Source organism: Coenobita brevimanus, chromosome 97 (genome assembly GCF_032717465.1).
Source record: "Coenobita brevimanus isolate Jiangsu-jjx chromosome 97, ASM3271746v2, whole genome shotgun sequence".
NCBI lineage: Eukaryota > Metazoa > Arthropoda > Malacostraca > Decapoda > Coenobitidae > Coenobita > Coenobita brevimanus.
In genome coordinates this window covers 2,352,618-2,368,392 of record NC_137050.1, presented here as the reverse complement: position 1 = coordinate 2,368,392, position 15,775 = coordinate 2,352,618, and positions in this window count along the sequence as shown.

Here is a 15,775-nt window from a genome sequence, read left to right as displayed (position 1 = left end):
TAGGGATGGATGTGGTGGTGTGAATTTACAGGTGGTATGGTACAGATGGTGTAGGTGATGGTGTAGATGGCAGGGGTGGTATAGAGGGCAAGGTGTGGATGGGTGATGGTCGTGCGAGGTGAAAGTTGTGTATGGGTGAGAGGAGTAGTGTGTGTGTGTGTGTGTGTGTGTGTGTGTGTGTGTGTGTGTGTGTGTGTGTGTGTGTGTGTGTGTGTGTTTTTCTCGTCACACCAGTCCTAGCAACCAAGACACGCCAAGTCTAAGCCACAACAGGTGCTGCCAATCCAAGCCCTCCCCCCCACACTACTACTACTACTACAACTATAACCACACTACTCTACCACCTCAACCACCATACCCAAGTCCCAGTCAGCCACCATCACCACCACACCTCACAAATTTACATCACCACACCACCACCACCACCACCATCGATCTACTGCGCCATCATCATCACACCAATCTACACCAGAACACCACTACACCAACCAAAGCGCCAGTCAGCCTCCTCCACCACACCAGTCCCCACCACCAACACACCAATCTACACTAATCACAGGGCGAAAATGTCACATGATTGCCCTAACCTGATGTGTGGTGGTAGTTCCAGTCTTGCGCTAAGGGCAAGTAAGGTCGATTCTACCTCGCCAAAACCCTTACCTCTTACGCCCTTCAGCCACCCCCACTGAAAGAATACCCTCTGTTAGATCATGGGAGGTATTTATAAAGCATCCTAAGCAATATTTACGATACGAGTCCACAGAATAAATCAGTATCGTATATCGTAATGCCGGGTCGTGTCTTATAATTTTTAGAGCTCATATCAGGTCTGGTGTTGAAGTGTTTGGCTATGAATGAAGATAAAAAGTAATATTCTAATACATGACTCTGAATTTAGAAAGTTTGTGAATATACCTCCATAACTTTGCTACTACGAACACAAACTGAACCTGAACCTACTCTCACAGGCTTGGTGTTCTGACAGCGGGGGTTTCATGGACGGTTTTAAGGGGGTTTGAGGGGTTTGATGAGGGATGGGGTTAGAGTGGGGGTTTATAAAGGAGGTGGGGTTAGATTGGGGGTTGGCGGTGTGGGATGTGGTGGGTTTGTGAGAGCCTGATAATAAACCCACCCCCTCTGGTTAAGCTGTGGGGGAGGGGGGTTGCTCTGAGTAGGGGGTTGTTGCTGGCTGGTGGAGGGGGAGGTGAGGGAGTAGGGAGGGGGGAGAGAAGGGAATAGGGTATAAAAGGGAAGGGGGAGGGGAGGGGAGGGGAGGGAAGGGAAGGGAATGGGAGAGGGAAGGGAACAAAGCAGGGGAGAGAAGAAGGGGAGGGGAGGAATGAGAGGGGACTGGACGGTGGAGGGACTGAATATGGAGGGGAAGGGAAGGGAGTAGTGAGAAGAAATGAGGATGGAATAGGGAGTGGGGAGGGATGATGGTAGCGGAGAGGGGTGGCGGGGGAGAAAGAAGAGGGAAGGAAAGAGGGGAAAACGGGGAGAAGGAATAGGGAGAGGGGGAACAGGTGAGGGGCAGGAGAGGGGGAAAAGAGAAGAAGCAAGAGAGGCAAAATGGTGAGGAGAGTGAAGGGGAGAGGATGATGAAGTGGCAGATGAGGGAAGGGAATAGGGTTAAGGGCAGGGGTAGAGGGAGGCAGGGGATGGTATTTGGCTGGTGGAGAGGGAGGGAAAGGGAGCCGAGGGTTGGGGGAAAGGGTAAGAGGAGGGGAGGGGAGGGAAGATAATTGTCTGGTTGTGGGTTGGCAGTTGGCTGATGGAGAGGCCGGGGGCAGGGGGGGAGAAGGGGGAATGGGAGGGGGAGGGGGGTTGGTTAGAGATCAAGGGAGAGGGGAAAGTGAGGAGGAGATGAGAGATGGGAAGTAGGAAACAGGAAGGAGGAAAGAGGGGGAACGGGGAAGTGGGAGAGGGGAGGGAAGTGAAGGGAAGGGGGAGGGGTGAAGGGGAGGGGAAGGGGGGAGGGGAAGGGGTGAAGGGGAGGGGGAGGGGTGAGGGGGAGGGGAGTGAAAGGGAGGGGAAGGGGAGGAATGGACGGTTCTTGACTGAAATTGGGGGAGCTTAGTAGAGGAGATGGGAAGATGGACGGGGCGTGGAGGGAGAGAGGAAGGATGGATTGAGGAGGGGAAGGGAGGAGAGAGAAAGGAGTTTCGTGAGAAGAGTGCATGTGTGTGTGTGTGTGTGTGTGTGTGTGTGTGTGTGTGTGTGTGTGTGAAGGGAGACTGTTTATGTGTGTGTGGGGGGGAAAGGGAGGTGAGAAAGGAGGCTTACTAGGTGTTAAGTATCTGAGTGGATGGATGGGTGGGGGGGGGAGGGAGGCAGAAGGAGCGAGGAGGGGGAAGGGGAAGAGGAGAAGGGGCAGGGCTAAGAGGAGGTGTAAGAGAGGAAGACGAATGAGGAAAGGGGGAGGAAGCACAGTTAAGGAAGGGGAGGTGATAGGGGGAAGAGGAAGATAAAGGGGTGAGGGTGGAGAAGAAGGGAGGGGGAGAGAGAGCTGGGCGAGGAAGGGGAGGGGAATTGCTGGTCGGTTGTAGGGAGGAGGGGAAGGGGAGAGAAAAAATATTGGAGGGGTAGGTACGAGGGGAGGGGGAGGAGAGGGGGGAGAAAGCTGGTTGAAGAGAAAGAGAGCTGTCTGGCTGAAGTGAAGAGGAGGGGGAGCGGCAGGGGAGGGGGAGAGAGGGGAGAGGAGGAGAGAACTGGCGATGGTTGTTGAGTAGCGTAGGAGTGTGAGGGACGTAAGCCACGAGAGAGAGAGAGAGAGAGAGAGAGAGAGAGAGAGATGCATATATGAAAACACAGCAAGGGTATGTACGTGTGTATGTATATGCGTGTATCAAATTATGTATGATATATGTGCAAGCTTGAGAGGATAAACAGGTAAAGAAAAAAGACGAAGATATGAAAAAGACAAAAGACTGGGATCGATAAACAGAGGCAAGAAAGATAAGAAAAAAAGACTGCGAGGACAGACAGATAAAAGCACAAGAAGACTGAGATAAGGGGATACAGGGGAGGTTTCTCTCTCTCTCTCTCTCTCTCTCTCTCTCTCTTACTGGATGATGGAACCAGAGTGGGGATGGAAAAAAGAAAGATAGGAACGAGATGGACTGAAAAATATAAATCAATAAAGGAAATAAAAGACAGATCTATGACAAAGACAGAGACAAGACACAAAAAAAAAAGAAGACGAGAGAAGAAGATATAAATAAAAGATGAAGAAAACAAAAATATAAACAAGATATAGAAACTGATGAAGAAAGCAATAAACAAATGGAACAGTTGGAGAAGATACAGGAAAAGATGGGAAAAAAAACAACACAGGTGAGGATAGAAGAAAACAGAAAAGGATGGCCATGAGGTACAGAAAAACAGGGAGAAAAAAAGAGAAAAGGATGGAGAAGACAAAGATGGCGATGAAATATGAAGAAAAATGATGACAGATAGACATAAAGATAAAAATGTGAAGAAAAAATAGAACTAAAATGAACACAAAATACGTATGGAGAACACACACAAAAATAAAAAAACTGGAAAAAGATGGAGGAAATATTTAAAAAAAATATGAAGACAACGCAAATGAAAATAGAAAGACGTGAGAAAAAAAGATAAATACAAAAGAAATATGAAGATGGATTACTGATGAAGAAGACAGAAAATGATGACAAAAGAGATGGACAAGAAAAAGATGAAAGTAAAAGGTGAGCGAAAGATACAAAGAAAGACAGAGGCGACAGAAAGAAGGAAAATGTAGAAAAGAATGGAAACAAGACACAGAAACATGAAAAAATATAGGAAAATAATAGAGAAAACGAAGAAAGAAAAAGATGAAAAGAGAAAAATGATGGCGAAATAAAAAGATGGGGAAGATGAAAACGATGACAATAAGAAATGATGATATAAAAGACTGGGACAAAACAGACCAAAATACGAAGGAAAAGATATGGAGAAAACAGAATGGAAAAAAGGAAAAATAGGAAAACAGAAAAACACGAAAACAGAAAACGATACAGAAAAAAGATGAAGAAAAGATCACGAGAGAAATGATGAAGAAATGGATGAAGAAAAGGAGGAAAAATGACGGAGACAAGTGGGAAAAGGGAGGGACTTTGATCCTGGCGTCTTCCTCCTTCATTACTCTTAAATAGGTTAAGGTGGAGAGTAAGACAGAAACAGGCTGGCGAGGAGAAGGAAAAACAGTGGAAGATTATAATGGTCTGATAATAATAGTTTGAGATAAGCCAGACAGAAAAAGATTGGAGACAAATTAGAAAAAAAAATTAAGATAAATGATCGAGAAAGAGAGAGAGAGAGAGAGAGAGAGAGAGAGAGAGAGAGAGAGAGAGAGAGAGAGAGAGAGAGAGCTGAATGGTAGGAAGATATTAATTTCTGATATATGATGGACCAAAAAAAAAAAAAAAAAAATGGGGGACAATTAAAAAAACAAGAAGTCAAACGAGATGAAGAGGAAAAGACAACGGAGAAAAGGTTAACACAAACCCGATTATTTTGTGACAAAGGAAGCTCCGTAGCACCTCTTTCTAAGCGATTTATTTTCTCAGAACAATGTAACACTGTCTTGTCTGTTACCTATATCGTCAATTGTAAGTCGCTGGATCAGTAACACACAAGAGGATACCGAGGTGCAATGTACAAAATAAATCGCTAAGGAAAATGTGTTCAGATTTCCCAGTGCCACTTAGATCTCGAAACAGGTAAAGAAAAAAAAAAAAAATGGGGAAACTGAGACGATGGAAAGAATATGTAAAAAAAAAAAAAAAAATCGACGAAGTGAGAAAGATGGGATGATGAAACTATTAAGGAAAATGAAGGATGGGTGTATGGGTTAGGTTTGTCTCCCCCCCCCTCTCTCTCTCTCTCTCTCTCTTTCTCTCTCTCCCTCTTATGAGCTGGCTGTTAGACGGCGGCCATTATTATTTATGATTCGGAGCTGGGGAGAGGGAAGGGGTGGTAGTGGGCCAAGTTTTTTTTCTCTCTCTCTCTCTGCTGTGTGTGTGTGTGTGTGTGTTCTCCACTCTCATGCAATCTGACATACAAATAACAGCCTGCATCGTCCCCTCCCCCTCTCTGTCACAAACACACACACACACACACACACACACACACACACACCAAACCTGCCATCACGACTGCCCTACCCCTTCCCCCTCCTCTCTTCCAGTCATCCCCCTTACTCATACACATTCTCTCTCTCTCTCTCTCTCTCTCGTGGGTGGTATGGGGAGCTGTGGAGTTGCCAGAGAGGAATTAAGTTCCCGGCATGATAAAAATAAATAAATAAGAAAAAGCAACGCCACAAAAACTAATAACCATTACGCCTCCCGCAACTTTAAATTACCTACGCACTTACAAAGAGCAGTAATTAGATAAATAACACAAAATAACGACATAAATACCAGTAATTACAGATAAATAACACAATGACGACACTCATTACCATCACACTATTTTATGCTTCCGTTCATCATCCTGAGTATATATTTCCATCCTCACTATCATTTTCTATCCTCCTGCTCCTCGTCATCATCAGGGAGGAAGCAGGGGAGAGGGGAGGAAAAAAATGGACCTGGGGAGAGGCAGAGGAGGGTGGAGAGGGGAGGGGAGGGTGCATGGGAAGTATAATTCGGTCTTTTGGTCTATATCGAGGGTATTTGGGCAAGAAAGGGACTGACCAAAAAGACTACCCCATTCACCATACCCTCTGACCTACGGGAAAAGAGAAAGAAAAACAGGCAAGAGTAACGAAAAAAACAAGAAAAACAAAACATGAAAAAAAACAGGAAAGAAAAAACGGAAAACCACTATGATTATTGAAAAAAAAAAAAAAAAAAAAGTTAAGAAACAAGCGTGAGGGGAAGAGGAGACACACTGGAGGGACAGGGAGGAAAGAGATAAGAGGAGGGGGAAGGAAAGGGAGGACAGATATAGGGGGAGGGGGGAGAAGAGAAAACGGGGAAGGGTGAAGAGACAGGAGAGGGGGAGAAAAGTCAAGAGGGAAGAAACCTGGGAGGGGGTGGGAGAAAGAGGGAACAGACAGGAGGACCGCAAAGTCTCCCCCTCCCCTTCTCTCCCCTCGCCCCCTTTCCCCCTCCCCCCCCTCTGAAACCGAACCATGCGTTGCCAGGCGGGTCGCGGGCAAGCCACTATCGCCTTTAACTCCATGTGCAATAAGGTTCAAAATCAACGCAAGCTCCGGGACCTTGAAGCAACCATTTTACCCCCCCCCCCACTTTTTTTTTATTGCGAAGACGAAGATAAAACGGAACCCTTTCAGTCTACGTTTTTTTTTCTACCAGACGATTTCTACCATAAGCAGATTACAGTTTCGGACAACCCCCTAATAAACCAGTCCTGCTCATTCTCCCCTAAGCTGAATAAAATCGTCTGAAGGATGGAAGAATAAAATTGACATCTTTGAAAAATGAACTAAAAATTCTAGGTAATTAGAAGTGATTAAACTCATACCTTAATTATAACTCCGTACCTAATGACCGAACCAGTGATAAAATTTACAAAAACAAATCGTACCGTAAGTGGCATAATGGGGCGAATCCGCTGTTAAAGACAGATTCGTCAATTTAATGTTTCAATTATACTACGATTATCTAACACATATGATGGTAACTAAAGTATTAACAATAACTATGGAATAAAAAATAAATAGAAATAAATAAATATATGTAAGAGTGTGATTGTACTATTATTTACTGAGATATCGCTTGATTATGAGTGCACTGATAAAGGCAGTTTAGAAATGACCAGATATTCACCACATATTTCAGTATTTATGTATGCAAAGGTGTGTGTTGTGTGCACGAGGGATAAATGAGTTAGTGTGTATAAATAAATCGTGAGTGGTTATATTCGATGTGTAAAAAAATAAATAAATAAATAAAAGTGTCTTATCGTAAGTGTTGTGTTCATACGTCTGGCAGCCCAGCGGTGTCCAAGGTCGGTTACAACACCAACACCCCACCAGAAGCTATCTCCCAGCCCGCCCCTCTGCCCTCACCCCACAGCAGCCCGACCCTCTGCCCACACTAGCCCTCTCCCTCACCCCACCTCGCTCCTTGCCCACACCAGCCCGACCCCCTGCCCTCACCAACACCAGGCCTCACCCACACCAGTCTGTTCCTTTGCCCTCACTCCACACTAGCCCGCCCCTCTGCCCTCACCAGCTCACTCCTCTGCCTCCTCCCCACACCAACCCGCCCTCTGCCATTCACATCCCACTCACACCAGCATTAATACCAGCCCTTTCTTTCCCAGCCCATCTCTCTCTCTCTCTCTCTCTCTCTCTCTCTCTCTCAGCGTTTGGCCTCCGCCTTCATCCTTGCCCCCGGCACCCCCCTTCTTTCTCTCCCCCTCCCTCCCCCTGTCTCCCTCCCTCTCTCTCTCTCTAATCAGCCCTTCACACAGGTTTCTCATCCCCGCCCTTAAACACCACCCTCACACCCCCAATTAAGTGTCGATATTTAATTATGCTGCCATTAACTCTAACCTCCCCCCCCTCTCTCTCTCTCTTTAAGCCTGACATCCATCAAAATTACACACACACACACACACACACACACACACACACACACACACACACACACACACACACACACACACACCTCAAGGATGTGGTCCATAAACAATCACAAAATTCTATGAGTATTTTACAAGTTGCTCTCTGTTAACTTATGCCCTTAATCTGAAAACCATACTCTCGCTGCTACCAGACGATTTTATTCAACTGAGGAAAACCGGCTCGTATTAAGGGGCTTATTAATGCTGTATGTAACCCATTAAAAAAAAAAAATCTTGCAAAATCCAAACAAAATCGTACAGAGAAGGCAGGAATAATAATAATAATAAAAAAATAATATCTGGGCTCAACGAATTCGAAAATAAAAATACACAACTCGCCCTGATGATGATCCGTTATACATGATTCTAAAATTATACAGTATTTCTTAATTACTGAACACAGACAAGAAACAGAAGAGGGTGTGAGGGTTGAAGAATGAAGAAAGGAAGGAAGGAAAGAAGGAGGGATAGAACGAGAGGGAACCGAAACCCTGTAAGAAAATGAAGGCCTTGTGGTCTCGGTGGGGGGTATGGTGGCGATGGTAGGGGGTGGGGAAGGAGGGGAAGAGGGTGTGGTCGGAGTGGGTGGAGGATTGGGGGAGGGGGAGGTAGGGAAGAGAGTGGATAGGGGAGGGGGAGAGAAGGAAGAGGAGGGTGGATGGGGGGTAGGGTGTAGGAGGGTGGGAGGTGAATGAGGGCAGGGGTGGAGAGAAAAGGCAGGGAACTGGGAAAGGGAGGGGGTTATATATGGGGCGGGGGGTAGGGTGGGGATGAATGGGGGATGAGGTGGGGGAGGACAGGACGTAGAGGGAATAGTGGTGGGGGGGTAATGTGTCGTAAAAGGGGGGGAGGTCAGGATGTCAGGGGGGAGGGGAAGGTCGTAGGGGGGAGGGGTACAAATGGCTTTACGACTCCTGGCTCTACCTAACACCACCCCCCACACCCGTCTCGTATCCCCTGGTATTTTTATGTACTCCCTGGTGGCGTAGTGGTTTGAATGTCCTTAGCGGAGTGACTGCCCCCCAAAGGTTCTAGTCCAAAGAGGTGCATGGCACTCGATGTGGCTGTGAACATCTCGCAACACCTCTTCCTTAGCGATTTATTTTTCACATTACACCTGTATAATTATTCTCTAACATACAAGAGGACACAAAGGTACAATATGGAGAATAAACCGCTACAGAAGGAGGTGCTACGAAGTCTCCCATATCCATTGACACATGACACCTGTCCTACGCCGCATCCTATGTGGGGCGGCAACGACATAAACACCTGCAGTTACTATAACACACACTAATAATAATAATAAAAATAATAATAATCCATTCTCTTCTCCCGTCTTTCTCCTCACGGTCTTACAATATTACTAACCTTACTAATACAACTGATCAGCGAAGGTCACGAAAGCCGGTTTATGATGGTCAATTTTCAAAATTCGTGTGAGAAGGCGCGACTGAAAAACAGCCCTCATTCGAACGGTGAAATTTAAAACAATGTCTTCCTCAGCAAAATTTGCATGGATATACAATTCCGCGTGCAATGGTGCAAATGTATTGCAAGCAGAGGCATTGTTTTTGAGCCAGCCGTGTGTAACTGGAGAAAAAAAAAAATCTCGGCGGGCGGGGTGGTGGTGGGGGGACATGAATCGCTGGAAAACTGGTGATCGTCAACACAATAACGAGAGTTGACAGTTTACGAATATAATATGGCATTGGTGCTATGTTGTGCATCTGGCTGTGTAAATAAATTCCTCATTCATTCAGGCATTCTGCTGCAACTGCTAGATAACTGAAACCAGACCAGTATAGCGGATACGTCAACCCTTTTCTTTTCTGTTCAGCTGATGCCACACTGTAAACGACAGTCGAAGGTGAAGCCCGAAATCCCTCTGTAGGAACAAATGTGCAGCAGCCCGATAGGACCGTGAATTTTATACCCTACACACTTTAGGTCAACAGTCGTCACAAATTACAAAACCCAAAGTACAGAAAAAAATGATCGTTGCTTTCACTGTACTCTAAGTCTTCAAACAGGAGGATATGTGTGGGAGTGTACAGTACGGTTTAAATGAATAACCGAATATTATCTGATACATTACTCGTCAACGTAAAACAATATTATCTATATGATTTTGCAGCGACACTGCATTACTAAACATACAAAAAACATCCCTGGGGCCGATTTTAAACGAACTTATATAAGCAAGGACGGACGCTTTTTCACTGACACTACACGATCAGCCAAAATTCCAGTCGGCAAGATATCGTTACAAATAGCCCAGATGAAACGGGGGGTGAACGGAATTTTTCCATATGCTTCGGTATGTCTGGTAATTGTGAGTTACTACGGTAAATACTCAGGGAAATGAAGTACTTCCTACCTTTACGAGTGATGTGATAAACAGTACAATATACGTTTATTTAAATGGGCCAGATAAGTACGGTATTCCAACACCCTTCCACCTGTTTCTTAACATAATGCATAACTGTGAAATTTATGTTAATTTTGCTAACTACACTATTTAGACATGTGAAAGTTTCTTATTATGTTATTTTCCTAACCACAGTATTTAGACGTTAAAATTTACTGTTATTTTTGCCAACTACAGGCATATATGTTAAAATTTCTTGTTATACTTACTACGTACTCTGTTCAAATATGCTAAACTTTGTCCTCACCATCTCATCGTGTTGAACCCTGAACTCTGCACCGTGGCCCAAGAGGAGGTGGTGGGATGCTGAAGTCGAGGCTGAGTTTGTATGGTGACGAAGTGAGGTTAGATCAGTACTCACACTTCACAGGCATAACTTCTCTAAATCATGTAACTTCCTTCAATGCAACACACAAGTAGGTATATTTTGTCATTCATTTCCAGTTCTTTCCTCTCGTATGCTTTATTTCTTTTTTTGGAGGTTAGGAGAGTATTTCTGATGGTCACAAATTTGTCGATAAAATCACTAATTCATATTCACTTCTACACCTTTTCTCGTCCGTGCATTAATAATAACCTTACACTTGAGTTCCATTCACACACTGACACTAAAGCACTTGTTACGAATCTTTGACATTCATATTCGCTGCAGATATGTTTGGCTGCTATTTTCATCCCCTTCTGCATCAACCTGTTTAATATTTTGTAGTTCAACTTTTCACGTACCATTCATTTACACGTGAGCAGTTTAGTATGTCGTTGATACAAGTTAATATCCATCGCTTTTCTCTTAGCTTCAACGTGTTCTTACTTTCCGATATCCTCTTGTTCACATCTCTTCACTTGATAATCTCTGCTTCCTCGTAAATTCTTTCTCATCTTTCATCCTCCATCACTTCCTTATCTGTTCATGCCTTCAATTTCTCATACTCGCACTCTATTATTTTCTTATTTCCTCGTCTCGTCAGTTCCAGTTTTCTTCCTCCCACTACGCGCACGGAAACACAATTATCAAAAGCACGTGCAGCCATTTTTCTAGATCTATCGGCTGCTTCAGATGGTTGGAGACTGTGGTGGTGAGAGAACAGAGGAGAGGCGGGGGTAAGGGGGCAGAGGGAGGAGAGATGGGGGAAAGGAGGGGGTGGTGGGGTAGGGAAATGGGGGATGTGGAGGGAGAGATGAAACATGGAGGTGAAGGCAGGCGTGATAATGGGGGAGGGGGAGCAATGTGGATGGAGGGATAAAAGAGAAATGTGAAGGGTAGGGAGGAGTGGGAGAAAGTAAAGAAAGAGAGGGAAGATGACGGTGAAAGAAGGGAGAGAGTAAGGTGAAGTGGAGGGACAGGAGGGAAGTACAAGTGGGAGGATGGAAGGGAAGCGAACTAAAGATGGAGGGGGCAGGAGGAAGGGGTGGGGGGGGAGGTAAACGAGGGGGAGGTGGAGGGGACAGGGGAGTCACCACCACGTCTGGTTCGTCTCGAAAAGCTTCACGGACAGGAAATGAGAATAATGATCCGTTATAATTAACTCTAACAGCAAAATTGGGGGAAAATAATTAATAAATGAGCGAAATAATGAAGAAGGAGTGATAAGACCGAAACATAACGAGAGTATAAGAGATCAAAGGGTTTATTACTGCTCGCGCGAAGCTCCGAACAGCTACTCTCGGCAGGGGTTTATACTCTTGGTGCTGCCATGTGTTGCCAGCTCATGTCCCTAGTCATATGGGGATGAGTTTTTTCTCTCTACGGGGTCGAGATGATTTCAGCAGCAAGGAGGATGGATAAAAAAAATAAATAAATAAATAAAGTACTTAACAATGATTTCTCTCTCTCTCTCTCTCTCTCTCTCTCTTTCTCTCCATCTCTCTCTCTCTCTCTCTCTCTCTCTCTCTCCCTGTAACCTTGGCTGTGCCAGTGAGTGCATGAGGCAAAGGGAGGGAGTGAGCGTGAGGGAACATAATTATGTCTCCATCTTTATAATGTCCAGAGAGTATTAAGTTTATTTTCGCCCTAAACCCCTTCAATCCGTGTGTGTGTGTGTGTGTGTGTGTGTGTGTGTGTGTGTGTGTGTGTGTGTGTGTGAAATAACCTTACGATATTTTCCCCATCTTAAGACAGATATTTTACAAGAATTACAAGAATTAATGAAGGCTATAATTAACCTTGTGTGCGGTCCGAGTTTACAGTTCCATCCCATCCCACGAGAGAGAGAGAGAGAGAGAGAGAGAGAGAGAGAGAGAGAGAGAGTTGGTGTTGCTAGTATGTCCCTTCATATGCTCACTTATCTTTGCACTTGTCGATTCTGCAGATGAGATATACAAAACACAGACACGCATAAACCAATCTACACAACACTCTCAATTTCCCATGCATCACGCTTCCTAATTCGTACTTCTCAAGCATGAGACTGGGTTAATTCAGGCGAACACTCTCCCTCTGAGAAGGTCCAACCCTGAAGTGGACCTAACATGGATTGATAAAATTATACTTGATCTTTTCTATCCATTAAGCCCCTTCTAAGGTAAATAAAATCGTCTGAAGTTAGCTGGAGTACAGTACTAGAGTTGTCCCCACCATGAGTGAGTTAAAATGGTGACTGTGTTTATATCAGGCTCCTACAATTACTCTAAGGTGCATACTATCGTCAGGTGTTATATGCTTAAGTGTTTTACTCTTGACAGAAAACTCTCTCTCTCTCTCTCTCTCTCTCTCTCTCACACACACACACACACACACACACGGAGACAAACGCATGACCTTGAAGGAGCTGATATCAGTAAAGTATGAGGGGTGGTGGAGGGAGTCTGTGATTGCCTCACCTGATAACACACACACACACACACACACACACAGGGGCACCGATGAAGTGGGTTTTGGCGAGAATTATGTTACAATCAATTCTGACTAATTCTGACGATACTGAATATGGAGAGCGTCGCCAGAGTTGGAAATCACCCGATCGCGTAGTCACATATTTCACTTCATCACTTTAAGGTGTGTTAAGTCTGCCTACCATAACACTAACTTTAGGCAGATATGGTAGGTTTTGGCGGGACCTTTAATACCAATTTTTACACACTCGTCCTGTTCAATGTCTCTCCACTGCTGAACAAAATTGTCTGTTGATTGCAAGAACAAAAAAATCGTCACCCCCCTGCAGAGGTTAATCAAATCATAAAACTGTAGTATCAATGAAATATAAAAAAGGGCTGTAACTATATACTAAGTGGATTAATAAAGCCGACGTTAATCCCTTTCAGTCCATGGCCGTCTCTTTTAATATGAATAATTATAAGAGTCTGGTGACAGCGAGAATGAATTTTAAGAAGACGTCATTGTAGAGACAATTAATCATCATCATCAGACATAGTAGGAGTAGAAATTTAACCCCAGGCTCATCTGGAGTGAACATGGTGGGCTTAAGACCAAAGTTATCCTTCTTCCACGGTCCACCATCCATCCTTCGGGGGATAGGGAAGGGACTGGAATGTATAGCCATGCAGCTCCACCACCCAGTCTTATCGCCCCACCGCATGAAGGCGTTCCTCTGACACCAAGATAGGTATATATAGATATGCAGATAACTATTCAGGTACAGAAACAGATAACTATAACAATAAAGATAAACACTGACATACTGATAACAATACCCATCTAACAACCTCCACCGCCATTAATCACTCACGCCCACAATGACCGCCCTAATGACAGCTTGCACGGCGCCTTAATTGGCCATATTTAACTAGCGCCTCTTAATTATGGTGATTACGCAGAGCAAGGTAGAGTGGACCCGCTATTTATCTTGGCGTTTACAAGACGAGTTCATCCCTAGTGTGCTATTATTGTCGGCTTTACTTTCCAGGCTTGTATCACTGGCATTCTCATCACCGCCATCGCTATCATCATTACCGCCATCATCATCATCATCATCAATCATCATTATCATCATCATCACCACCATCATCATTACATGGCAAGGTTTTATGAAAGTCACTACCGCCAATACCACGATCATTAATATCTTGCAATGTTTACATAATAATCAATAAACTTTTCACCTCAAACATCATCAACAAAATCTTGCAAAGGCCATCATCACCATCCCCATCAATCATCATCAATAAACATTTCACCTCAATCATCATCAACAAAATCTTGCAAAGGCCATCACCACCATTCCCATCAATCATCATCATCATCATCAATCATCATCAAACCTTGCAAAAATCACAAAAAACTGTAAGAATGAACGTTTCATTATACACGAAAGCTTACCTATACCATGAAAAGGAGTATTCGAGTGAGCTTAAACTTAACTAAATCTTCAGCTGCTAGTAAAAAAAAAAAAAAAAAAAAAAAAAAAAAAAAAAAGGGGGGGGGGGATAGTTTTAACTCCTTCATGCTGGTGATGTATTTCCTATTTTGCTTTTGCTATCTCAGGGCAACCACAATGGCCTTCATTTTCTTCTCCCATGGTTTCGGTTCCCTATCCTTCCCTCCCTCCCCGGTTTCCCTCCCTCTCTCCTCTCCTGTTTCCCTCTCTCTCTCTCTCTCTCCTTTACAGCTAAGTGTCATTCCTAAGCTAAATAAAATGGTCGAGTGGAGGCAAGAAAAAAAAAAAGTCTTAGCTGAGTGAGGCTCGGTAGGTTTCTCTGTCGTAATACTTCACTCCTACATCTCGCACTCCTCTGCTGGCTAATATTTCTAAGCTGGGGGAAGCTGGCTATGTATCTCTGCCCACAGATGCCGCTGGTCAAAGTGTACCTTAATTCTTTAGCTACTGGAATCTTTAAATTGAACAAAATCGTTTGCTGGAAGCCTGAAAATAAGGGCTAAGTGGGTCCAACCATCCATAACAAAATAATTAAGTTTTTAATTTTCAGACTGCATTTCTCTCCTCTGGTGCTACACAGACACTAAGCCAAAGCCATCTCTTTGGTTTCCAAGCCGAACCCTTATACTGTAATGATACCAAACCCAAAACCAGAGTGCCTCCTTAAAAAAATAAAAAAATAAATAAATAAATGATACCGTCCTACTACTACTACTACTACTAATAATAATAATAATAATCTATCTATCTATCTATAGCCCGACGCCCTAATCCCGCAAAGGGTGGCCGCAGACAAAACGCCTCCAAGTCACTCTGTCACCCACCATTTGACTCCCCTCCCCCCAACTCACCCCCCCCTCCCTCATATACCTCTCAACTCCATCCCTCCACCTCACTGAGGTGGTTTGGACATGTGGAGAGGATGGACAATCTCTCTCTCTTTTACTTCATCATTCACTCCCTCACCTAAAAGTCGTGTGGTGTTGCCTTGAATCAAAATACCTCAAAACCAACCCCACCAGCCAGAGTTAATCAAAATGCAAAGTATTCATTCTGGGCAGCATTCCTCTCCAGCCAGACAGCCAGCCCACATCCGCGACCTGTACACGCAAGGACAAGAATTCGACAAATATTTCACCCCTTTCACTCTTCACATTCCTCTGCTGGTTAATATTCCTAAGCTGAGAGACGCCTTGTGTGTTTTTCTACAGCAGTATATCACTTCTTTCCTCTGCTGGCTAATACTCGCATTCCTAAGAGAGGCATGGTAGGAGTATGTTTCTCTGCTCTAGTATTTCACATTTTCAACCTCTCACATTCCCCTGCTGGCTGATATTCCTAATCAGAAAGAGGATTTTTTTTTTTTTTCCCTCCTGCCGATAAGTTCGCGTAATATTTCACCTGTTAT